The 25,828-nt window shown below is 35.0% G+C and overlaps 1 protein-coding gene across 4 annotated transcripts in view; it reads left to right on the top strand.

Moving 5' to 3' along the window:
• Positions 1-25,828, top strand: part of ADK (adenosine kinase) — a 513,465-nt gene that overhangs the window by 196,885 nt on the left and 290,752 nt on the right. The gene's annotated exons all lie outside the window — the stretch shown is intronic.

Below are 25,828 nucleotides of genomic sequence, written 5' to 3' on the forward strand. Positions count from 1 at the left end.
AATGACTAAATAATGGGCAAGTTAATCACCCAACTGAAACAGTGGCATTCAGTGTAAAACTTGAGAGTACATCCTAAATCTTAAATATACAAATAAATTATTCAAAACATGAGGCCACCCAACCCATTCTAGTGATATTTAACAGAGATATATTTGTAACTGGTAGAAGAAGAATCACTCCCTAGGTACAAGATCAATTGCTGTTCATTTTATTCACCTGAATATAAATCACTTTCACAGATTTTGCAGACTTCTCCTTTTCCTGAAAAAAATGATTTATTAAAGTGGAGGTTTCCTTCTTATATCAATGCTGGCTTACCCTTCCCTTTATAATACTTCTGTATTGACGGAAGCCAGAGGCCAATAGTAGTCTTCTCTGTTCTGATCTTTATTTCATTGTTATTTAAAAACTCATTGATGAAACTCTTTTCCATTTTGAAGGGCTATTTTTCTCCTACAAATGAGAGAATTTTAAATATTTGAGCTGATATTAATGTATTCTACTACTATAAATTGTGTTTAGTTTGATTTTGAAAATACCTACTGATTTATATTCATTTAGCATAATTTTAGGATTCAACTCTTTTGACCAGAAAAATAGTGCTTTTTGGGTGAGTGTGAGGGGAAGGAAAAGGTATAGAATACTGGTTAAAAGTCTAAGGAAATGTTTTCAGTGTTTCATCATGTATCTACATTTTGCATTGTTTATATTTTTATATGAGAAGAACTCACTTGTTTCCCTGTATTCCCATATACTGTTTGACAGTTTGGGTAATGTAACAGTTTTCATTTTTGCACCTAGTGACTTTTCATTCTTTTTTTTTTTTTTTTTAATGTTTATTTGTCAGAGAGAGAGAGAGAGAGAGAGAGAGAGACAAAGCTCAAACAGGGGAGGGGCAGAGAGAGAGGGTGACAAAGAATCCGAAGCAGGCTCCAGGCTCTGAGCTGTCAGCACAGAGCCCTTTGGGGGGCTCAAACCCATGAACTGTGAGATCATGACCTGAGCCGAAGTCGGATGCTTAACCGACTGAGCCACCCAGGCGCCCAATGACTTTTCATTCTTAAAATATTTTCTAAACTAGATTTCAGATCATATACTTTGATTTCTAGTTTGGGAAATTTTTTTTAAGTTTATTTATTTATTTATTTATTGAGATAGAGAGGGAGGGAGAGAGAGAGAGAGAGAGAGAGAGAGAGAGAGAGAAAACAAGTCTGGAGAGAGAGAAAACAAGTCTGGAGAGAGAGGCAGAGAGAGAATCGCACCAGGCTTCATACTGACACTGTGGAGCCTGATGTGGGACTTGAACTCACAAGCTATGAGATCATAACCTCAGTAGAAACCAAGAGTCAGATGCTTAACCAGCTGAGCCACCCAGGCGCCCCTCTAGTTTGGGAACTCTTAATGTTACTATTCAAAATCAGAAACCAGTAGATGTTTTGTGAAAATGGGGGGATAGTACTGTATGCTTTGATAAAGTGAATAGAAGTTTGGACTGTTCTGGAACATTTAGGATATGTTTTAATGTGTATATATCATCTGGGCATACAGATTGACAGATTAGGGGATCATAGTAGAGTCAGGAAATAAACATGAATAGAAATGGAAATTCAGTAAGAATATACGAAAACTGGCAACCGGTGTACAAAAACTGAGGAAATGCTATTTGTAGGAAAATTATTTTCTACTCAATGTGCTTTCTTACTGTTTTAATCATTTTTATAACATGCTGTGTATTATCAATTTAAATAAATACATGATTTTGAAAAATTGAAATGGCTGATATATTTATACAGGAGCAGTTTGTTTAATCAATCTTTAATCATTGTCAATTTGCAAAATGTACTGGTAATCATACAATAGTAGAACATTGGGTAGTGCCTTTTAAATACTTTTAAAGAAAAAACCATAGACTTCTTCCCTAACAAATATTTTTGAAAATTTTTTTTAAAAGTTTGTTTATTTTGAGAGAGAGGGAGGGGAGGAAAGGGAGAGAGAGAGAATTCCAAGCAGGCACAGAGCCTGATGTGGGGCTTGAACTCACAGACCATGAGGTCATGATCTGAGCCAAAAACCAAGAGTCTGACGCTTAACCAACTGAGCCACCCAATTATACCCTTAACAAATATTTCTTAGTTGATTAACATTAACTCTTGGTCATTCAGCAAGTCCTATCTTTCACACTCTTTGCATCATATAACTAAGTTAATTCAGACATACACCATTTTCCTTTATGTCAGAAATTTAGAGCAAGACAAATTTTATGCTTGCCCTTATTTATGAACACTTGTCATTTTCTTGTGCTATATATAGCCTTGTGATATCAAAACTTAGTTTCCTATTTAGAGTTATATTTCTTCTCCTTGATATGCACTACCACAAGTATATCCAGTGATGTCCTGGATTTGTTCCTTTCACCTTTAAATTCATTTTTACTATGATTTCACTAAAATTTCTTATACTTACCAAGATATATTGTATACATTGAATGGACTTTTATAATCATTACCCTTGTTTCTTGCTGTCTCTGTTTCGTTTTCCTTTGCTATCTACTGAATAGCTTCTTCAAAGGTTTTTGTTTTTGTTTTGTTTGGTGTGTGAGAGCAGGAGGGGCAGCGAGGTGAGAGAGAGAATTCCAAGCAGGCTCTGCAGTTTTAGTCCATCACAGAGCCTGATGCAGGGCTCGATCTCACAAACTGTGAGATTGTGATCTGAGCCAAGATCAAGAGTCAGACGCTTAACCGACTGAGCCACCCAGGCATCACTTCAAAGTTTTTTATGTTTGGATGACTTCAATCTAAAATCCACCATGTGCTGGCTCTCATGTAGTTGCTTACATAATACAAATAACTATTTTTGGAGTTTGTATATTTATTTGGCTGTCTTTGTACTGAAAATTGTTTTGACAGTTGTTCATTTTTTAACTTTCTTAGTGCAGAAATATGCAATGCAAGAGCAGCATGCGCAGGCTTGTGCTGTTGTGGTTAATTGTTGCTATATGTGTATTTTCAAATTTTTAAAGATTTTAAAAATGTAAAGCATATACTTAGCAGAAATGTCACCACTCCTTGGTACCTTCTATAAATGTCCTTCCCCTACAGGAGATTAAACTGCTGTTTCAGTTAGCAGAAACACTTTCTAAAATAGGTCTTTCATAAAAGTGAAGTGGTGTAACACAAACTTATATATCTTTTTCTATCCTTTTACTTTCCATCTATTTGTAACTTTTTAATCTAAAGTATGTCTTCTGTAGACAAACATGTATGTCTTTTAGGTATAATTATCATAGCTATTAATATCTTCTGGCATGGAGATATAAGTATTAAATATAACATTTTAGTTAAATTTATGTGCCATTAGATTTATCTCTGTTAGATTAAATTCTTGTATTGATAGTTTATTGCCAATTTATCAACTGTAAATTGTTACATATTAGAACTGTATGCTGCTAATGATATTGATAAGTGCTTTACAGTTATAATGTAATTATAATATGGGTGGGCCTCATCCACTTTAGTAATTAATTAGCATATAGTTAATGCAAACTCGTCTAAATTTATACTGATTTCTAGTTTCTAATCAATCTGACTTGAAGTAATATTTTTTTTTATTTTTGAAAGAGGGCGCTTGAGCAGGGAAGGGGCCGAGAGAGCAGGAGGGGGCAGGGGATACGAAGCAGGATCCCCACTGACAGCAGAGAGCCTGATGCGAGGCTTAAACTCACAAACTGTGAGATCATGACCTGAGCCAAAGTCAGACACTCAACTAAGTCACCCAGGTACCCCATGAAGTAATATCTTTTGTATTTTGTTTTCCCTTTAAAAAATCTCTTAAAAGTAGAAAAGAAAATACTAAAATTATTCAAATGAAAAGTTAAAAGTATTCCATAATGTAAAAAAAAAAGTAATCATATTTTTGAAATGTTCAGTTTATTTGATTTTGTGTATAAGAGTTCCTTAGGGATTAAAAAAAAATACTTTTCTGAATTTAGAAAAAAAAAGGGAAGAACAGAAATAAAGCTTTACAAATGCTCTAAATTCTCTTGCATTAAAAAAGGTTTTCATATTTTAAAAAAGCATCACTTTAAAACAGCACTTAAAAATATGTATTCAACAAATTGGTGTATGGATTATAATATAGGCAACTAAATCTCTGGCTTTAGTTTCTCTGCTGATTACTGCTGTTGAGTAGAAGTTTCATATGGGAATAGGAAAAAGTGAACTCATCATTCCCTTGAGCATCTGGAATAAGTTTCTGCCAGAGGCAAGATAGTAATTTTTATCTTCTTATCAGTATAGCAAACCCTGTGTTGCCCTGAAATGAATTACATGCACAGACTCATTGACTCTGAAATATTTCAGTGTTTGTATGATTACTTTTGCATGTCTTGACTCCTACACAATTCCTTTATAAATAGTAAAAATTTCCCCATGACACAGTTTTTTCAATTTTAACATTCTTTGATAATTATTCATGAAGTCCTTCAATATTATTATTATGTTACTATTATTAAAACATTTATTGTTTTGAATTAAAATTACCTCTAGAATTCTTATAATGTAAAAACATGAAGTTTACTTCAACTCTTTTGTGGCTATTTAGATGAAGACATCTTTTTTGCATAGTCTTAACGAAACCTTTATAAGCCTAAATGATAGAAGCAGTCATAGCAAGTGACAGGTATGGTGGGAGCTCACAAGGTAGAAGGTCTTCTCCATGCTCTGACATCAGGTAGGTGAGTGATCTTGTGCAAGCTTTTCAACTTCTTAATCTAGTCACTGATTATTATAGTCTTTTATAACGACTAAGGCTCATGATAGTTCCAAAATTTCATGGCATCTCTCCATTTTTAATTACACTGTTTTATTATCTAAGTAAAAAAATGCATATTGGATTCAAAGGGAAAGTTCTTTTTTTTTTAATTTTTTTTTTTTAACGTTTATTTATTTTTGAGACAGAGAGAGACAGAGCATGAACAGGGGAGGGGCAGAGAGAGAGGGAGACACAGAATCCGAAACAGGCTCCAGGCTCCGAGCTGTCAGCACAGAGCCCAATGCGGGGCTCAAACTCACGGACCGTGAGATCATGACCTGAGCCGAAGTCGGACGCTCAACCGACCAAGCCACCCAGGCTCCCAGGGAAAGTTCTATTAGTACTTAAATTAAATTTGAGTTGTGAGATAATCTTACTGCATCTCACTTTTCACTCACTGCTTCCACTATGTGTGATTATGATTATTTAAGCCATATGCACTTTATAGTGCATTAAATCCAAGCAGAGGACTGTAGTAAATCACTAAAACTTCATTACAAATCTTTATTCATTCTGTGGATTTGGTTGTACTGCGGTCAGACTTTTTTCTAATTTTATATGCATATCTTAAGAGTTTGTTACTTGGCTGAGCTCACATGGCTAGTTACTGTGATAAGTAAGGCTACTTGTTCAAGCTCAGCTTTCCTGACTAAACTTATTCTTACAGGTTAAACCACCTATTAGTTAAGGTAGTTGCTTTTTCATCATTTTGCTTCTTAGAATTGTTAACAAAGTATGTATATGTCAGCTTTTTAAAAACTGTGTCACCTGAAGTAATAGCAAAATGACCTAAAGGAAAGAAGAAAAACATTTCAATAATATATGAAGTATATACTCAGTCCTGTGCAATCGAGAATTAATGATATAATGTCTATGAACTAGGCTTAATTTGTTTTATTATAAGCCCCTTCATGGTAGTGGTTGTTTAATACGGCTTTTATTTTATTTTATTTTATTTTATTTTATTTTTTTAGTGTTTATTTATTTATTTTGAGAGAGACAGAGGGAGCACGAGTGGGGGAGAGGCAGAGAGAAAGAAAGGGACAAAGAATCCCAAGCAAGAAGGCTCCATGCTTAGCATGAAGCCAAATGCAAGGCTCAGTCTCACAACCTTGAGATATGTCCTGAACAGAAATCTAGAGTCAGATGCTTAACCAACTGAGCCATCCAGGCACCCCGGCTTTTTGTTTGTTTGTTTGTTTGTTCATCTATCCATCTATCTATTTATTGCTTGCTTCCTTGCTAGAAATGTAGGGTGTGGGGCCAGTTGAGTTGGGGAAGATTTTTAGATAGAACCTTCAGAAGCTGAACAGAAAAGCATATTGTCCTTAGAATTATTAGAATTAATGTTATTCAAAATTTTCAGTAAGATATTTAGCTCTTCTCACTCAAGACCATCTAATTTTTTTTTCTTTTGCAAGTTAGTTCCTTTTATCTTGTCCTCAGTTCAAATTGGACAATTGGCCTTTAGCCTTTCTAATTTTCATTATGTTTAAAACTGAGATTTCCTCAATTTTATTTTCTTAAGCATTTATTTGTTGGTAATGTGAAGCACTATTTATAAATTCCCAATTCTTGATTATAGTGCTACTTATTTAGCTTACCATATAACTAAATACATATGTCTGCCAGTCCACACTAAAATATCCAGTTTTCATCACTTGTAAGGATGCCTGTGTGTATATATTTAATTGAAATTTTTCATTAAATAATTTTACCCTTAATACCTTCCAGGCACTTTGATTTTTATTTCGTTCTGTTCTGTTAGATATAGAAATGATGACTGGGACCAATTACAATTATCATCATCTATTAATGCATCACAGACCACTGCTTGAAAAATCACTGAAAGAGGTTGATTAGTATAAAGGGAGGTATCTTCTCCTTGTTTGCATAGTAGATACTAGTGGGTTATTTTATAAAATACTCATTTCATAGGATGGTTTGTTATCTTATTGTAAATACTAGGGTTTTTCCATTTTTTCATTTTGTATCAAGTGAATCAAGAACCCTACTGTTCAGTATATCTTTAGCAAGGCTATTTCAAGTCTTTCTGTCTCAAATACTTACTCTATATGCTGGTCACTTTATTAGGCACCTTACGTCTAAACCTTATAATACGTCAGGGGCTCCTGGGTTGCTCAGTTGGTTAAGTGTTGACTCTTGATTTCATCACGATCTCAGGGTTTGTGGCAGTGCAGATCCTGCTTGAGATCCTCTCTCTCCCTCTCTCTCTGCTCCTCCTCCGCTCTGTGAAAAATAAATATATAGGGGCACCTGGGTGGCTCACTCGGTTGAGCATCCAGCTTCAGCTCTGGTCATCATCTCGGATTCGTGGGTTCGAGCCGAACATCAGGCTCTTTTCTGACAGTGCAGAGCCTGGAGCCTGCTTCAGATTCTGCGTTTCCCTCTCTCTCTGCTCCTCCCCTGCTTGCTTACATTCTCTCTCTCTCTCTCTCTCAAAAATAAACATTAAAAACAAATAAATAAACTGAAAAAATACCTTATAATACTTCAATATAACTTCATTGTATCTGTTATTATCCCCATTTAGAGATGGGAAACTGAGTGTTGGGAGATAGTTCATGGATTTTCCACGTGCCTGCACAGTCTCAGCCTTCTAAACAAAGACATTTACTGTGCCAGTGTTTTCTATAAGGGAAATTCCTGGATAGTTAAACTAGTAACATGTCCCTCCTTGGAGACATCCCAAAATTTAAAAGCCCTCATCTTTCCCTTCCTGTAGGAGATATGCTTATCTACTAGCGTAATGTGTAATCTTTCTTTCTGGAGCAGAGCAGAAACCCATAGAAGATCAGAATTTCTTAGTTTTGGGATTACTCTCCTTTGCTGTTCTCCACTGCATGTGCCAGTAAAATCTAGCCTTCACTGCATTGCCCCATGAGGATTGGAACTCAGGGAAATAGCACTAAGTTACTGCTCTGGCTGCTGTATTTGCCATGAGCAATAAATTGTCTTTGTCTCTGAGCCAGAGGTCTCATGTCCTCCTGTCACTGCCTGTGTGCATGTGTGTGCACATGTGCATGTAGGGAAAAAAGAGAAAAGAGACAGGTAGACATTGGCTAATTTGCTAATGTAAGTAGGATTAAGTATCAGACCCTTGATGGTTTCTGAATTAATACTTATTTATAGGATATGCAGGGCTACACAGTAAGTAGCAGAACTGCAGTTTGGCTTTAAGCTTTACTTCGGTGGATAACATAACTAGAAAATAATAGTCCTAATGACTAGAATTTGGCATAAGCAGATAACATATTCCTATCACATTTGCATGTTTATGATCTATGACTCTGAATATTTTTCTCTCTACCCCTATATGTTAAACTAAAGAAGTAGTGGTGAGATTAGAATATCTATTCATGAAATTCTATTTACATGGATAAATTTTGTATAAATATGTACCTATATTTCATAATATATTGAAAAACAAAAGTATAATCACCTTTAATACTAAAATAAATTATTCATTAAAATAATCTACTTAATGCCCAGAGAATAAAAATACTTCTAGAATTTTTTAAATTAACATTTTTCTCAGTAGTTAGAATTAAAATGTAAACTAAAACCTAGACTTAATTTACCATTTATTAATAATAAAAGAATCGTGATAACTAATTTATCACAATTGTGACAGATGCAAAATTAGAATATATCTTTATACTTGTTATGGAATTGCCTCATATCCATAAATATTGACTTCAAGTGACAGTACTTATATAATATTTTGGTATTGTTAATACTGTGTTTTAAGGAGTAATCATAATGTAAGTTAACCTTGTGGAACATTTAAAAGAAAGTCCTTCAGAATTCATCACCACTAAACCAGCCCTACTAGAGATCCTAAGGGGGATCTTGTGAGACAAAGTACCAGAGACATCGCTACAAGCATGAAACCTACAGACATCACAATGACTCTAAACTCATATCTTTTTATAATAACACTGAATGTAAATGGACTAAATGCGCCAACCAAAAGACATAGGGTATCAGAATGGATAAAAAAACAAGACCCATCTATTTGCTGTCTACAAGAGACTCATTTTAGACCTGAGGACACCTTCAGATTGAAAGTGAGAGGATGGAGAACTATTCATCATGCTACTGGAAGTCAAAAGAGAGCTGGAGTAGCCATACTTATATCAGACAAAGTAGACTTTAAATTAAAGGCTGTAACAAGAGATGAAGGAGGGCATTATATAATAATTACAGGGTCTATCCATCAGGAAGAGCTAACAATTATAAATGTCTATGTGCCGAATACGGGAGCCCCCAAATATATAAAACAATTACTCACAAACATAAGCAACCTTACTGATAAGAATGTGGTAATTGCAGGGGACTTTAACACCCCACTCACAGCAATGGGTAGATCACCTAGACACACGGTCAATAAAGAAACAAGGGCCCTGAATGATACATTGGATCAGATGGACTTGACAGATATATTTAGAACTCTGCATCCCAAAGCAACAGAATATACTTTCTTCTTGAGTGCACATGGAACATTCTCCAAGATAGATCACATACCGGATCACAAAACAGCCCTTCATAAGTATACAAGAATTGAAATCATACCATGCATACTTTCAGACCACAATGCTATGAAGCTTGAAATCAACCACAGGAAAAAGTCTGGAAAACCCCTAAAAGCATGGAGGTTAAAGAACACCCTACTAACGAATGAGTGGGTCAACCAGGCAATTAGAGAAGAAATTAAAAAATACATGGAGGGGCGCCTGGGTGGCGCAGTCGGTTAAGCGTCCGACTTCAGCCAGGTCACGATCTCGCGGTCCGTGAGTTCGAGCCCCGCATCAGGCTCTGGGCTGATGGCTCGGAGCCTGGAGCCTGTTTCCGATTCTGTGTCTCCCTCTCTCTCTGCCCCTCCCCTGTTCATGCTCTGTCTCTCTCTGTCCCAAAAATAAATAAAAAACGTTTAAAAAAAATTTTAATAAAAAATACATGGAAATAAACGAAAATGAAAATACAACAATCTAAACAATTTGGGATGCAGTGAAGGTGGTCCTGAGAGGAAAATACATTGCAATCCAGGCCTATCTCAAGAAACAAGAAAAATCACAAATACAAAATCTAACAGCACACCTAAAGGAAATAGAAGCAGAACAGCAAAGACACCCCAAAGCCAGCAGAAGAAGAGAAATAATAAAGATCAGAGCAGAAATAAACAATATAGAGTCTTAAAAAACTGTAGAGCAGATCAATGAAACCAAGAGTTGGTTTTTTGAAAAAATAAACAAAATTGATAAACCTCTAGCCAGGGTTCTCAAAAAGAAAAGGGAGATGACCCAAATAGATAAAATCATGAATGAAAATGGAATTATTACAACCAATCCCTCAGAGATACAAGCAACTATCAGGAAATACTATGAAAAATTATATGCCAACAAACTGGACAACCTGGAAGAAATGGAGAAATTCCTAAACACCAACACACTTCTAAAACTCAATCAGGAGGAAATAGAAAGCTTGAACAGACCCATAACCAGTGAAGAAATTGAATCAGTTATCAAAAATCTCCCAACAAATAAGAGTCCAGGACCAGATGGCTTCCCAGGGGGGTTCTACCAGACGTTTAAAGCAGAGATAATACCTATCCTTCTCAAGCTATTCCAAAAAATAGAAAGGTAAGGAAAACTTCCAGACTCATTCTATGAAGCCAGTATTACTTTGATTCCTAAACCAGACAGAGACCCAGTAAAAAAAGAGAACTACAGGCCAATATCCCTGATGAATATGGATGCAAAAATTCTCAGTAAGATACTAGCAAATCGAATTCAACAGCATATAAAAAGAATTATTCACCATGATCAAGTGTGATTCATTCCTGGGATGCAGGGCTGGTTCAATATTCTCAAATCAATCAACGTGATACATCACATTAATAAAAGAAAAGGTAAGAGCCATATGATCCTGTAAGTTGATGCAGAAAAAGCATTTGACAAAATTCAGCATAAGCTCACCAAACTCCACACCAGAAAAACAAATAATCCAGTGAAGAAATGGGCAGAAAACATGAACAGACACTTCTCTGAAGAAGACATCTGGATGACCAACAGGCACATGAACAGATGCTCAATGTCGCTCTTCATCAGGGAAATACAAATCAAAACCACACTCAGATATCACTTCACACTACTCAGAGTGGCCAAAATGAACAAACCAGGAGACTATAGATGCTGGAGAGGATGTGGAGAAACAGGAACCCTCTTGCACTGTTGGTGGGAATGCAAACTGGTGCAGCCACTCTGGAAAACATGTGGAGGTTCCTCAAAAAAATTAAAAATAGACCTACCCTATGACCCAGCAATAGCACTGCTAGGAATTTACCCAAGGGATACAGGAGTACTGATGCATAGGGGCACTTGTACCCCAATGTTTATAGCAGCACTCTCAACAATAGCCAAATTATGGAAAGAGCCTAAATGTCCATCAGTGGATGAATGGATAAAGAAATTGTGGTTATATACACAATGGAGTACTATGTGGCAATGAGAAAGAATGAAATATGGCCCTTTGTAGCAATGTGGACCGAACTGGAGAGTGTTATGCTAAGTGAAATAAGCCATACAGAGAAAGACAGATAACCATATGTTTTCACTCTTATGTGGATCCTGAGAAACTTAACAGAACCCATGGGGGAGGGGAAGGAAAAAAAAAAAAGAGAGAGGTTAGAGTGGGAGAGAGCCAAAGCATAAGAGACTCTTAAAAAATGAGAACAAACTGAGGGCTGATGGGGGTGGGAGGGAGGGGAGAGTGGGTGATGGGTATTGAAGAGGGGATCTTTTGGGATGATCACTGGGTGTTGTATGGAAACCAATTTGACAATAAATTTCATATATTTAAAAAAATAAAAGAAAGCCCTTCATTCAGTATTAACATAGGTTTCAAAGTGATGTATAGAACGATTGATTTAATATTAACATTTGTGTCTAATAAAAACCTATTGTGCATTTACTTCAGATTTATATATATACATAGAATATAAAATGGTTTATTTAAAAGCATATGAATTACTTCTTTATTAACATAATTTTATATTAAAAACCCCTTCACACTCACTTAAATGTATATATAATTTTTGTTATATATTTTTCATAGTAGGAGACAAAAAACAAGACTAAACTTTCTATTCTCAGACTTAGGAATTCTTTATCCTATGTTTGACTACATGGGGAAGATGATGGTATTTTTGTTTTGCATAAGCAATCATCAGCAAACACATTACAGATATATCAACAGATACTTATGACATCTCTACAGATTCATTCATAAATATAGCCACATTTCCTGAAGTATAGCTAGAACTGTCTAACATGGTTAATTATGAAAAAATTTAGCAACATACATAAATATTGACTAGTTACTTATGATATTTTGAATCATAGTTATTCTAAATTGCATATCATGCCAGAAGAAATCCAGATGATAACGGAATAAGTGGTTGGTACAGACTTGCATAAAATCATGCTGTTCATACAGAGGCAAAGTAACGCGGTTTTCCAGACTGAGTTGGGCCCTCGACCTTTTTTTTCAATTCTTTTTACTTTCAGTCATCTTTCTCATTTCCTTCAGAACTTGCTTGAATGACTTATTCCTGTCCCCAAATTGCTGCCCAATTTCCTATCCTTTTATCAGGAGGCAACTTCTCATCTTCCACTAACAATTATTTTAGCCATTAAGAAATGTTCTCAATGTCTGAACCCTCTGTTCTTTAAATGCAGTTAGTTTTTAATCTTTGTACTAAATATCCAGTACCTTTTGAAATTTTTCGTATAGAACATTTCGCTTAGCAGTTTGTCATACCCTAATATGTAATTATAGAAAGGGTGTAATTTCCTTTGTCGATTAACTAATAACTGTTATTGGTTAATGCTGAAGTAATGATGAAAACAAGTTTCTCTGTAGTTGTTCTCTTTTTAAAAAATACCACTCACTTTCTTGTTAGTACTTTACAAACATTTACCAAGTTAATGTGTCAGTTGTAAAACAGACATAAAATAGTTTTTGAAAAAAAGAAAAAGAAGACAATGTTAAATGAAAGTTTTTGGCAGTCAAACTTTTTCTTTGAGAGTAAAGGGATACTAGATTACAATCAACATTTTTAGATATTTCATATGTAGAGAACCAAAGAAATTTAAAAAGTTGATATAAATATCAATGTGCTATGAAACTTCACACTTTATATGTTCACGCCCCCAAGTTCGAGTGTTTTAAGAAACATGAAGCCTCTCCAATTTAGTTTATGTATTGCTTTTCTGGTTATGCTTTATAGATTTTTAAAAATAATAACTCTGCAACAAAGGCAAGGAGAATTTGCTTTGAAAGAGTGAAAACTGCAAATGCATTTTGTACTCTGACACTGTTTATTATATCTAGCTGGTGAGCTGTAATCATTGTTGTACTAGGCCTTCAGAAAATGTAAGCCAATAGGTACAGCGATGGCTTTTTGTAAATATGAAGACTTAAACATTAGTTGAAATCTAAAATAGTTATCAACAGATGCCTTAAAAATTTGCCTATAGCCTTTAAAGCTGGTGTTTACAAAATTTTTTCTTTACATTTATTTGTTTTTGAGAGACAGAGCACAAGCGGGGAGTAGCAGAGAGAGACACACACACACACAGAATCCAAAGCAGGCTCCGGGCTCTGAGCTGTCAGCACAGAGCCCGACATGGGGCTCTAACCCACGAACCGTGAGATCGTGACCTGAGCCGAAGTCGGATGCTTACCCGACTGAGCCACCCAGGCACCTCATAAAGCTGGTTCATGGATTATGAGTTGGAACAAATATCTGTTTATGGACCTATAGAAGGTCCATACATCCACTAAAATTATAATTTTTATTTTATTTTTTATTTTCAATAGAGAGCACACAAGCGAGAGAGAGGAGCAGAGGAAGAGAGAGAGAATCTTTTTTTTTTTCTAAGTTTATTTATTTTTGAGAGAGAGAGCATGTGACAGAGAGAGAAGGAGACAGAGAATCCCAAGCAGGCTCCACACTGACTTCATCTCAGGCTGGTAAATCCTCAGCCTGATAGCATCTATGAAGAACCAGTGGTAACATTTTATTTGTTGTTGAAAGACTGAATGCTTTCCCACTAAGATTAGGAACAATACAAGAATGTGTGCTTTCATCACTTCTATTTAACATTGTAGTGGAGGTTCTAGCCAGAGTCATTAGGCAATAAAAAGAAAAGCATCTAGATTAGGAAAGCAGAAGTAAATCTGTCATTATTCATCAATGATATGATCATCTATGTACATTACCCTATAGAATCTACAAAAAGGTCCTAGAGGTAATAATTGAGTTACGCACATTTATAGGATTGAAGATCAGTGTTTTCAATTGAGTATATTTTTCTCTGGCAATAAAAATTTGAAATTTAACAAAAAGCAGTGTTTACCATAACATCAATAATATAAAATAGGGACAAATCTGGCAAAAAAAATGTATAAGACTTGTATTCTTAAAACTATAAAACTTTACTTAATGAAATTAAGTGGACAGATTTCTGAGATATGTCAACAGTAGAAGGATCCAAAAAGAAAAAAATTGATTAATTGTACATTGGGTATATACCTGGCTCAAAACTTACATTATTTTGTATCTTAAATTTGCACAAATAATTTTGCATCATCTAAATGTCTGTAAAGCTATTAAAACAAATCTACAAATAGAAAAACTAAAAGAACTTGAGACTACATAACACTAAATGAGTTGTCTAAAATCAACTCAAATTTTTAATCACAAAATGATCTCTAAAAATGACTGAACATCATGGAACAAAAATTATGAGTGTGATATAGATTATTAGATATCAGTTAACATTATTTCTTTGAAAACCAGAACTAGCTTAAGTATTCATAGGCTTGACCAATTTGCTTACTTGTTGACTATATTTGCCTACCACAATGTTTGGATTAGCACTCCAAAATCTGAGCAACATCTTTTGAACTATATTCTACAATTTCTTCTGATAAATAATCAGTCCAGTAGATCATGGTTACAAGTGAGTATGGGTTATGTGTGTTTAGGGTAGAAAATATTTAAGAATTATTTATTATTAAGAATCTTTTATTAATATTTATAAAAGTCATGTAGAGTAATTTTGAGGTATTACTAAATATTCTTGTAATTTTTATTGGCGAGCTGAGTTAAACTGTTAGTTTCAGGGTAGCATTACTGATCATCTAGTACATTTTTAATCATAATGTTTCCTTTTCAAATAATATATGATGATAAATAATAAATTCACAGTGAAATGTATGTATTAGCAGTTGCAAATTTGGGGTTTGGAAAAAAAAGTAAAAACAGCCATGTTTACATATTAGAAAAATTATAATCTAAATGTTGATGCCCTACCCACACCAAAAGATAAAGTCAGTTCCCCTCAATTTTCTGAAATTGTTTAGATTTCTAACGTATGTATTTTGAAAGGATGTATATTTATTTTTTACTTATATTCAGGAAATACTGGGAGTTTTAGCCATAATACTAGCCTATCCATTGGTAATCAATGTATGAAAGAGATTGTTTTTTTGCAAGAGAGAATTTATACATTCGATTATATGTTTTAATTATGTACACCTCTTGGCTATCAGGGAATTTCTATTGTGTAGCAATTATTTCCTAGAAATGAGTAGTTATCCTGGAATTGAAATATTCCATTTTTTTTAAGTTTATGTATTTTGAGAGAGAGAGTCAGAGAGAGAGAGCACAAGTGGGGAAGGGACAGAGAGAGAGAGGATTCCAAGCAGGCTCCACGCTGTCAGTACAGAGCCTGATGCAGGGCTCTATCCCACAAATTGTGAGATCATGACCTGAGCCAAAATCAAGAGCTTGACCAACTGAGTCACCCAGGCATCCCTGAAATATTCTAGTTTTTTGTCTGTCTTACAAAGTAGTAGTTTCTCTCAATAATAGACTTTTTGTGTCTCTGTTTTTTTTTTTTTCCCCCCAATGTTACTTATTTTTGAGAGAGAGAGAGAGAGAGAGAGCGAGCAGGGGAGGAGCAGAGAGAGAGGGAGACATAGAATCAGAAGCAGGCTCCAGGATCTGAGCTGTCAGCACAGAGCCCAATGCGGGGTTCAAAACCATGAAGCAGGAGACCATGACCTGAGCTGAAGTTGGATGCTTAACTGAGTGAACCACCCAGGCTCCCTTTTGTGTATCTATTAATAACTTGTAACTTTTGGGGTGCTTGGGTGGCTCAGTCAGTTAGGCTTCTGACTTCAGCTCAGGTCATGATCTTATGGTTCATGGATTCAAGCCCCACGTCAGGCTCTGTGCTGACAGCTCAGAGCCTGGAGCCTGTTTCAGATTCTGTGTGTGTGTCTCTCTCTGCCCCTTCCCCGCTTGCACTCTGTCTCTCTCAAAAATAAATAAACATTAAAAAAATAAAAATAACTTCTAACTTTTGATACCAGTTGACTCCTGGAGGTCCATATATTGTTTACAGCTCTAAAAGTGAACCAAATGAGGGGCTTCTGGGTGGCTCAGTCGGTTAAGCTTCAAATCTTGATTTTCTCATAATAAGTCAACTTAAAAAAAAGTGAACCTACAAACAGTGGACAGTGAACAAAACTAAAAGGCAACTGATGGAATGGGAAAAGATATTTGCAAATGACGTATTGGAAACAGGGCTAGTATCCAAAATCTATGAAGAACTTATTGAACTCAACACCCGAAAAAACACAATGAAGAAATGGGCAGAGTTCATAAATACACATTTTCCAAAGAAGACATCCTGATCTCCAACAGACACATGAAAAGATGCTCAATGTCATTCTTCATCAGGGAAATACAAATCAAAGCCACACTGAGATACCACCTCACACCAGTCAGAGTTGCTAAAATGAACAAATCAGGAAACTACAGATGCTGGCAAGGATGTGGAGAAACGGGAACCCTCTTGCATTGCTGGTGGGAATGCAGACTGGTGCAGCCTCCCTGGAAAACAGTGTGAAGGTTCCTCAAAAAATTCAAAATAGAGCAACCCTATGACCCAGCAATAGCACTACTAGGAATTTACCCAAGGGATACAGGAGTGCTGATGCATAGGGGCACTTGTGCCAAGTTTATAACAGAGCTTTCAACAATAGCCAAATTATGGCAAGAGCCCAGATGTTCATCAACTGACGAATGGATAAAGAAGACGTGGTTTATATATTCGATGGAATACTACTTGGCAATGAGAAAGAATGAAATCATGCCATTTGCAGCAACGTGAATGGAACTGGAAGGTATTATGCTAAGTGAAATAAGTCAGTCAGAGAAAGACAGATATCTTATGTTTTCACTCATATGTGGTTCTTGAGAAATGTAACATAAGATCATAGGGGGAGGGGAAAGGGGAAAAATTTTACATGGAGAGAGAGAGAGAGAGAGAGAGAGAGAGAGAGAGAGAGGCAAACCATAAGAGACTCTTAAATACTGAGAACAAAATGAAGGTTGATAGGGGGTAGGGGAGAGGGGAAAGTGGGTGATGGGCATTGAGGAGGGCAGTTGTTGGGATGAGCACTGGGTGTTGTATGGAAACCAATCTGACAATAAATCATAATAAATAAGTAAATAAATAAGTCAAACTTAAAGGATAAAAATAATCTTTATTTCCTATATCATCTTACCCTACTCTCTCAGAAAAAGACTTCATATCCTAATCTATAAATATAGTAGAAATCATTAGGTTTCAACTTCTTCACCTTCTCTTCCCATTATCTTCAAACTTGTTTATATACTTTTGTCTTGTTAACTCTCTTCTGTTGTCTTTTTCATTCTCTAGAACCTCAAAATGTTATCCTCTTATCTCCCATTTCCTGGAATTTTTTTATAGTTTTAGATTTCACATTTAGATTTTGATCCATCTTGAGGTATTTTCATTTATATTATGAAGAATGGGTTGAATATTTTTTTTTGTATATGACTATCCAGTAATTCTAGCATCATCTGTTGGAAAAGTGATTCTTTCTCCAGTGAATTAGTTTTGTTCCTTTGTCAAATTTAGTTGTCATAGATTTAAGGGTCTAGAAATTCATCCATTCATGGTCAGTTGATTTTTGACAAGGATATCAAGACAGTTCAATAAGGAAAAAAAATGGGCTTTTCAACAAATGATACTGAGAAAACGAGGTATTTACATACAAAAGAGGTGAGTTATACCCCTCTCACCATACACAAAAATTTTGGTGAGAATGTAAAAAATTGTGCCGGTAGGATTTAAAATAGTGCAACTGCTTTGGGATATAGTCTGGCAATTCTTCAAAAGGCTAAATAAAGATACAGTTACTATAAGACTCAGTAATTCTGGTATATACCCAAGAGAAATGAAACATGTGTACATAAAATCTTACACATGAATGTCAATAGCATTATTTGTCATGATAGCAAAAAAGTAGAAACAACCCAAATGCCCATTAACTGATGAATGGATAAATAGAATGTCAAGTATCTATCTGATAGAATAGTGGCTGTAAAAGAAATGAAGCCCTGATTCATGCCACAATATGGATGAACCCTGAAAACATTATACTAAGTGAAAGAAGCCATTCATAAAAGTTCACATATTTTATGATTCCATCTCTGTGAAATGTCCTGAATATGCATATTTTATGCATATACTGACAAAAAATACATTAGTGGTTGCCCAGGGCTTCTGGGGACAGGGGTTTGGGTGTGATGACTAAATGATAAGGGGTTCTTTTGAGAGTGTTGAAAATATTCTGAAATTAATTTAGTGATGCTTGAACAACTTTGAATATACTAAACGCCGTTGACTTGTATGCTTTACATATGAATTATGTTGTATGTGGACTGTATCTCAACAAATCTGTATGTTGAAAAAAATCTTTTAGTCTATATTTAACTCTTTTGTCCATACATAACTTTTGCTGCGATGCCTTTGGTCATTTGCGAAGTTTTTGTCTATTATGCAGATCTTACAAACGTTGTAAAATGTCTCATTTGTCAATATCACTACCAATCTCAAGAAAATGGTCTTTTTTGTATTGGGAATTGGTGTATGTGAGTTTTCCACAATTATAATTTTTAGTTGAAAGCTCAAATTTTATTATTAGCAGTATTCCTGACAGTTATTTTTTTAAGTGACAGTCTTGCTTTTTTTCATTTTCAAGAAAATGTCTGCCAAATACCCAAGTCTGAATAACTATCATTTGCCTGTCAATCATTGTTTCAAATAAAGAGTTTTTTTTATAAAAAGAGCAGTTCATGTAGAAAGTCAACTGCACAAGTGCTTTTCCTCAAGAAATCATTGTACTTCGTTCATACTAACCATTTCCATACATAGAGAATTAGAAAGATGAGTACTTAAGTCATTGTTTAATAAAATTTAGTGATTTTTTTCTGCTTCCTCAAAAAAATTCTTAAAATCAATTGGTATCTTTTTAATATGAACACAGGGTTGTGATAAACTCAGTGACTACTAGTACAAGTTGGTTCTATTGCCATTTTTTGTTCTTAGGTACCAGCAGTTTCATACACCATTGAATTTGTGGTATAAAAGCAAATGTCAACATTGTAAAAATGCAAATAACATCTCAATATTTTGAAAATTTACAAAAATTTAAATTAAAAAAGTTGACTTTGTGGATACCCTGACAAGTTCTCAGGGCTACCAGGGGTCTGCTGACCCTTTTTTGGTAGCTGATTCTCAATGATTTTTCTCCATTCCTGACCTCTTTCTGGAACTACAAACCTAATTTGCAATAATCCAGTAGGTATCTCTACACTAATATACTTTTAATTCTATATGTTCAAACTTTATTCACAGCTCTCTGGCTTTTAACATTGCACTTGCTCCTTTGTTCTTATATTTTCTTTTCCTGTTAATGACATAACCATTCATCAGTCATCCAGTGAGAGACATTATAGTCATACTCAACCTATATTCTTCCACACCTCCCACATTTAGTCAGTCCCAAGTCTTTTCATTTTTGCCTCTAAAAAATGTTTCTTGCATCTTTTCCTTCTTTCCTTATAATTCTTAAAGTTGAAATCTTTGTTTCTTTTCCTGATACCGTATGACTTGTTAATTGGTCTTCCTATGTCCTGCTCTGGTCTCCTCTTGTTTGTCTACAACAGTGAAATGTCTTAGTTTTTACCCTGTTTGCAAGCTAACAAATTAGTCTTCCACAGTTTCATAGATGTTGACAGAAGACAAGAGCCTACTGTGTCAGAGACAAATGAATTTTTCTCAAGGCACAGCAGGCAGCATGAGTTTCAGATTCCCATTGGTTCTGCTTGTCTCCCCAGTCACTCAGGGGCAGTGTGGAGACTCCCCAGTCACTCAGGGGCAGTGTGGAGACTGACCCAGGTGGAAGCTGTATTCACCGTTTATATCACAGTTGAGTAATCTTGAATTTAGGAAACCTCAATCTTTAAAGGTGCTTTTTGGAAACTTGCCCTACCTTTACCCTGTGACAAAGTCACTATCTTTATCTTTTAAGGCTGTTTGCTATTTAAAAAAAAAAAAAAAGCAAAATTTGATAAAGACCTATAGAGACATGATAGACCCATGGAGAATGTCTCCCAGCATTTTTTTGGTTAGTTCTCTGAACACTGTTACAAAAATTATCTACCTGAAATACATTTTTATTATGTAACTCTGATCCCAGCCTGCTTTTCAGTGTTATGGATAACTAGTCTATCATAAAATATGCTATTAATGCACCCTGTGTTTTACTAATTCCCTGAGTAAGCTTTGAACATAGTATCCCTCTTTTTTTACACATATTTTTTTCTGTGTGTAATTTACTTTTCTTTTACTTGTTCTCAGCCTGGTCAGATCTTCAACCTTCAGCAACCAGCTTGTTATTTTCTCTTTGACGTTTTCATTACTCTCAAACTTCTTGGTGCTCACAGAATATTTTGTGCATGTCTCTCTTGTAATGCTTATTGTATTTTAATTGTTTCCATGCTGCCTCTTCCAATAGACTGTGAACTCCTCAAGGTCTTATTTGAGCTTGTATTCCCTCATAGAGTACTTTAGATATAATAAGAGCTTAATAGAAGTTTATTGGATAATAAGTATGTAATTCCATGGTGTGTGCCCAGTAACATTTTTATTCTGATGATGTTATAATTGAGCTACTGATACGATTCTCCTTGAATTCTTCACATGTAAATCTTTTTCCTAAAAGAACTCTATACATTTTAATTGTCTGATGTTACGTGTAATTATCTGATATTACCGTGCAAAAAAATACATATGAGTATTGTCCATTGCTTTTTGTTTTATTGTAAGAATAGATATAGGCAGGCTGAAGTGTGGGCCCACCAGAGATATTGTCCTTTGATTCATCTGGCCTCACAAATTAACACTTGGCATTATGGTTATTACCACTTATTTACTCTTGGTGGCCAGGCAGGCTCAAAACTAAAGTCTCTTAGATTCAATCAGGACAGGACAGAATGGCATAGACACCTTAGCAGTTAGATGAGAAAGGCAAAGGGAGCTTCTTGAGAGACCTATGGCATCCTCACTCTGAACGGGAGGAAAACACATCGACAAATCCTTAATACACATTTGAAAGCCAGTGACTTGGCTTTTGTATTTGTAAAGTGCTGCAGTTTTTCTATGTATAGCTCTTTCTCGGTATTTTAAATGCTTCTATTCTTTACCTAAATTAAAGGAGTATGTATATTATTGCCTGTGTCTATGGTCTGTACTTTCCCAAGCACTGCCATCCTTGTGACAAACTTCTGGATCTTTTTCTTAATGATTTCTCAGAGTGTTCCATACATTAAGGATACTGACCTCTTCCTTTGCTCCCCATACTCCCTGCCACATACACAACCTTCTTTTTCCTGAGCAGTGATCTTAAGTCTATATCTAGTCATAACTGACAGTATTTTCCTTTATATTATTTGGCACACATTTCTGTTTTTTTTACATTTTTGTTTAACAGGTGACGGGGAAGGATTTCCCCCCCTCCAAATGACTGTATACTTATCCTAGCTCGATGTATTAAATAATTTGCTCTTTTACCATCTCTTTGAAATGTTATTTGTATCCTATACTGTATTGCCATAGGTAATTGCCATTGGGTCTGTGTTTGAATTCTGTTTTTTCTTATTGTTTTCTTTCTCTGTCAGTACTAAATTCTTTTAATTATAGTTGCCAAATAATACATTTTATTTTTATTTATTTATTTTTTTAGCACAGCAGGGATTTATTATGCATGAACCAATTCCATTTTTTCAAATAATACATTTTAATACCTGGTAGTAAATTCTTCCCTGCCCTCTCTACTATATATTTTTTTTTTTTTTTTTTGTAAAGTAAACTCTACACCCAACGTGGGGCTTGAACTCCCAACCTCAAGATCAAGACTCACATGTTCTACTGACTGAGCCAGCCAGGTGCCCCTCCAATAGAATTTTTACTTATTCTTTCCAGAATGTACTTTCTTATTATCCCCTCAGGTGAATTTAAGGATCATATTGATGTTTTCAAAATATCACATTGGTATTTATAGGTTCAATGGAGAGAAATAACATTTTTATAATAAACTTTTTAGAGTAAATGTTTGTCTTTTTTTTTGTACTACATCAAGATTTTCATGTTAATTTCCTACTTTGTCTATATATATAATACATATATATAATCTTCCTCTATGTATATATTACTTTGTATTATAGAAAATTTCAAACCTACTCAGTAGTAGAATAGTATAATGAACGCCATGTACCCATTATGTAGCTACAATAAGTATCAGCATTTGGCCAAACTTATTTTTTCTCATATGAGGTAAATCCCAGTTATCTTGTCATTTCATCTATAAGGTTTCAGATTGCCTTTCCAAAAATGACACTTTAAAGAAACCATTTTACCTTAAAATGTTAACTTCTTAATGTTATTTAATACTCATTTCAGATTCAAATTTTCATAATTGTTTCAAAAATATACATTTGTGATAGGTTTATTTGAATCAGGATCTAAATAAGATTTCAAACATTGCATTTATACTTTGTATAATTCAGTTAGTAATCCTGCTTCCCCCATAAAAAAAATTTTTTTTAATGTTTATTTTTGAGATAGAGAGAGAGACAGAGCATGAGCAGGGGACGGGCAGAGAGAGAGGGAGACACAGAACTCGAAGTGGACTCCAGGCTCTGCACTGTCAGCAGAGTCCCAACGCGGGGATTGAACCCAGAAACTGGTATCATGACTTGAGCCAAAGTCAGATGCTTAACCAACTGAGCCACCCAGGTGCCCCTTTTCAATTTTTTTAAAGAGAAACTGGGTTATTTGTAAAATATCTCACTCTTTGGATTGCATCAGTTGTTTCATATTTAGTATTTGCTTATAGTTAGAGTTGCAGGTTTGTTTAGATGCACCTTTGTTTCTTTAGGCAAAAATCTTAAAACTTGTACTCTATTATTTTTATTATATCTCATTTGTAACACATCACATCTTTTTGTTCTGCTTTTAGTGATAGAGTAATATTGATCAGTGGGTTCAGTGTGGTTTCCAATAGGTCATTAATGGTATGTGAGAAGGTTTTCAAATATACATTTTAGTAACTAAACATCTTACTAAACTCTCTTCGCTATTTCTAATAATTTTTTAGTGGATCCTATTCAGGGGTTATTATAGAATAGGGGTTTAAACTTGGGCTTTGTTTGTAAAATGTCTGGATTCAGTCCTCAGGAGGTTATTTACACTTTCTGTGCCTGTTTCTTCATCTGTAAAAGGGAGGTTATAAGTTTACTTACCTCATATGGTTTATAATGAAGAGTGGGTTTGTTTTCCATAATATACAGAAATTAAGTGGTTTGTAAATTTTCCTTTTCTTTTGCAGATTGTGACATTACCCTTTACCTTTTCAGTGTTTTTATTGCTTTATTTAATTTTATGATATAATCATAGTGGTTATAAACCTTAAATAATTGCAGTGATAACATGCATCCTTCAATAATATTAATAGGTGATGTTTTTGGAAGCATTATTTTATTCTTGTTTTAAATATGCTGTTGATCTCTCTTTTGCTATCTCTTGATTTGTTATTAAGATCCAGTTCATCAAATCCTATTGAGTATCTACTGGGAATGCATTGGTGAGCAAAACATGAAAATTGCTGCCTTCATGGAGCTTATATTCTAGTGGAAGGGAGAAATATAATGTATGTAATACATAAAGAAATTAGAAGGTGATAATGAATAGGGATAAAAAGTAGAATGTGGTATTGGGAATGTTGGAACAAAAGAAGCATTTTACAATATTAAATGGGGTGTGTGGGAACAGTTTCCTTTAGAAGATGAGATTTGACTATAGACTTTCAAGATGAGGGAAGAGCCATCTGGCTAGCTAGGGATATCCAGTCTATTAGAGATGTCAGCAGTTGCTAAGGGAGAGCATGCTTGGCATGTTTCAAAATCCTCAGGAATTGAGTTTGTTTGGAGCAAATATGACAAGTGCAGGGAGTTGAGCTTAAAGAGGCAGCAGGAGATAAAAGAGAGTGACTTGATCCTATAGGGCCTCATAGACTAAGAATTTTTGCTTTTTTTTGTTTGTTTATTTTGAGAGAGAGAGAGAGAGAGAGAGAGCGAGCACAAGCAGGGAGGGCAGAGAGAGAAGGAGCAAGAGAGAATCCCAAGCAGGCTCCACAATCTGCGCTGAGCCCAATGTAGGGCTTGATCTCACAACCATGAAATCATGACCTGAGCCAAAATCAAGAGTCAGATGCTTAACCGACTGAACACCCAGGAACCTTATTTTTGCTTCTTAATGGGTGATATGGAGGGTATGGCAGGATTTGAGCAAAGAAATGGCATTCACTGACATTTTAAAAGGAAAATGTCAAGGATGGAAGCAAGGAGATTAGGAAACTATTGAAACAATCCAGACAGGAGACTATGATAACTTAGATGGTTGGTAGCAGTAGAATTAATGAAAAGTGGTTGGAAAAAAAGTAGTTAAAAACTGGAAATAATACAAGGATAGAACCAATAAGCTCTTTAAAAGGACTGGATGTGGGATGTGAATAATACCTTTCCTTTACTTTTATATGTAATATAAAATCCTTCTGTATATAGTAGCAAAAGTGATCCTTAAATTAAAAATTTTGCTTTTTTGTTTAAAACCCTTCAATGACATCCTGTTGCACCCTGAATAAAATTTATTCTCCTCCCCATAGCCAATAAGGTGTGCATGATCTAAGCCTGCATATTTTTCCAAACTTAGCTACTCTCCATCTCCCTCACTGAGCTTTAGCCACACTGCTTTTCAATTTTTTGAATATGCCAACCTCTTTCTTGCCTCAGAAGATTTTGCACTTGTTATTTCTGTTTGAAAAATTCTTCAGCCCCTAAGCTCACTTTATCTGATTAACTCATTTGCATATTTTATGTCTCAATTTAAATGTCCTTAGACAGGTCTATTTAAAGTAGATACCTTCCCTTGCTTCTCTCTCTCACCCATTGTACTTCTCAGTCATTTGTTTTTTCCTTCATAGCATTTCTTACAATTATTTTTCTGTTTAATGTTTTTGTTTTACGTTTTGCTTTGTGTGGAATCTCCATGACAGGGACATGTCTGACTTGTTTAATTTTGTGTTCTAGTGCCCGAATGGTGCCTGGCCCATAGACCCATTCAAAATAGCTTTAGATCTATTAACTGATGGCATTAATGAACAAATGAATAAAGAATATATTTACATTATATGCTAGGGTAGCAGCCCTTGACATTACACCTAACATTTCAGTTCAGTCTTGTTATTTTGATATTGTCCATCTTTAATAAGCAATAAGCAATACTGCTTATTGTAAGGTTTCTTTATCGCTAGAATGTTTCCTTATTGAAATTCATTTGGTTATTTTCTATGTAAATTCTTGTATTTCAGAAGACAACTCTACTCAGACAGTTATGCTACTTGTGAGGGAGATGTATCAAAGGAAATCTGAAACAGTAGCTTCAAAGATGTCCCCTACCCTCACCCTGTTTTTTCCTTATCCTAAAGTAA

This window comes from Panthera pardus, unplaced genomic scaffold (assembly GCF_024362965.1).
Source record: "Panthera pardus isolate Hobbes unplaced genomic scaffold, ASM2436296v1 HiC_scaffold_22, whole genome shotgun sequence".
Taxonomy (NCBI): Eukaryota; Metazoa; Chordata; class Mammalia; order Carnivora; family Felidae; genus Panthera; species Panthera pardus.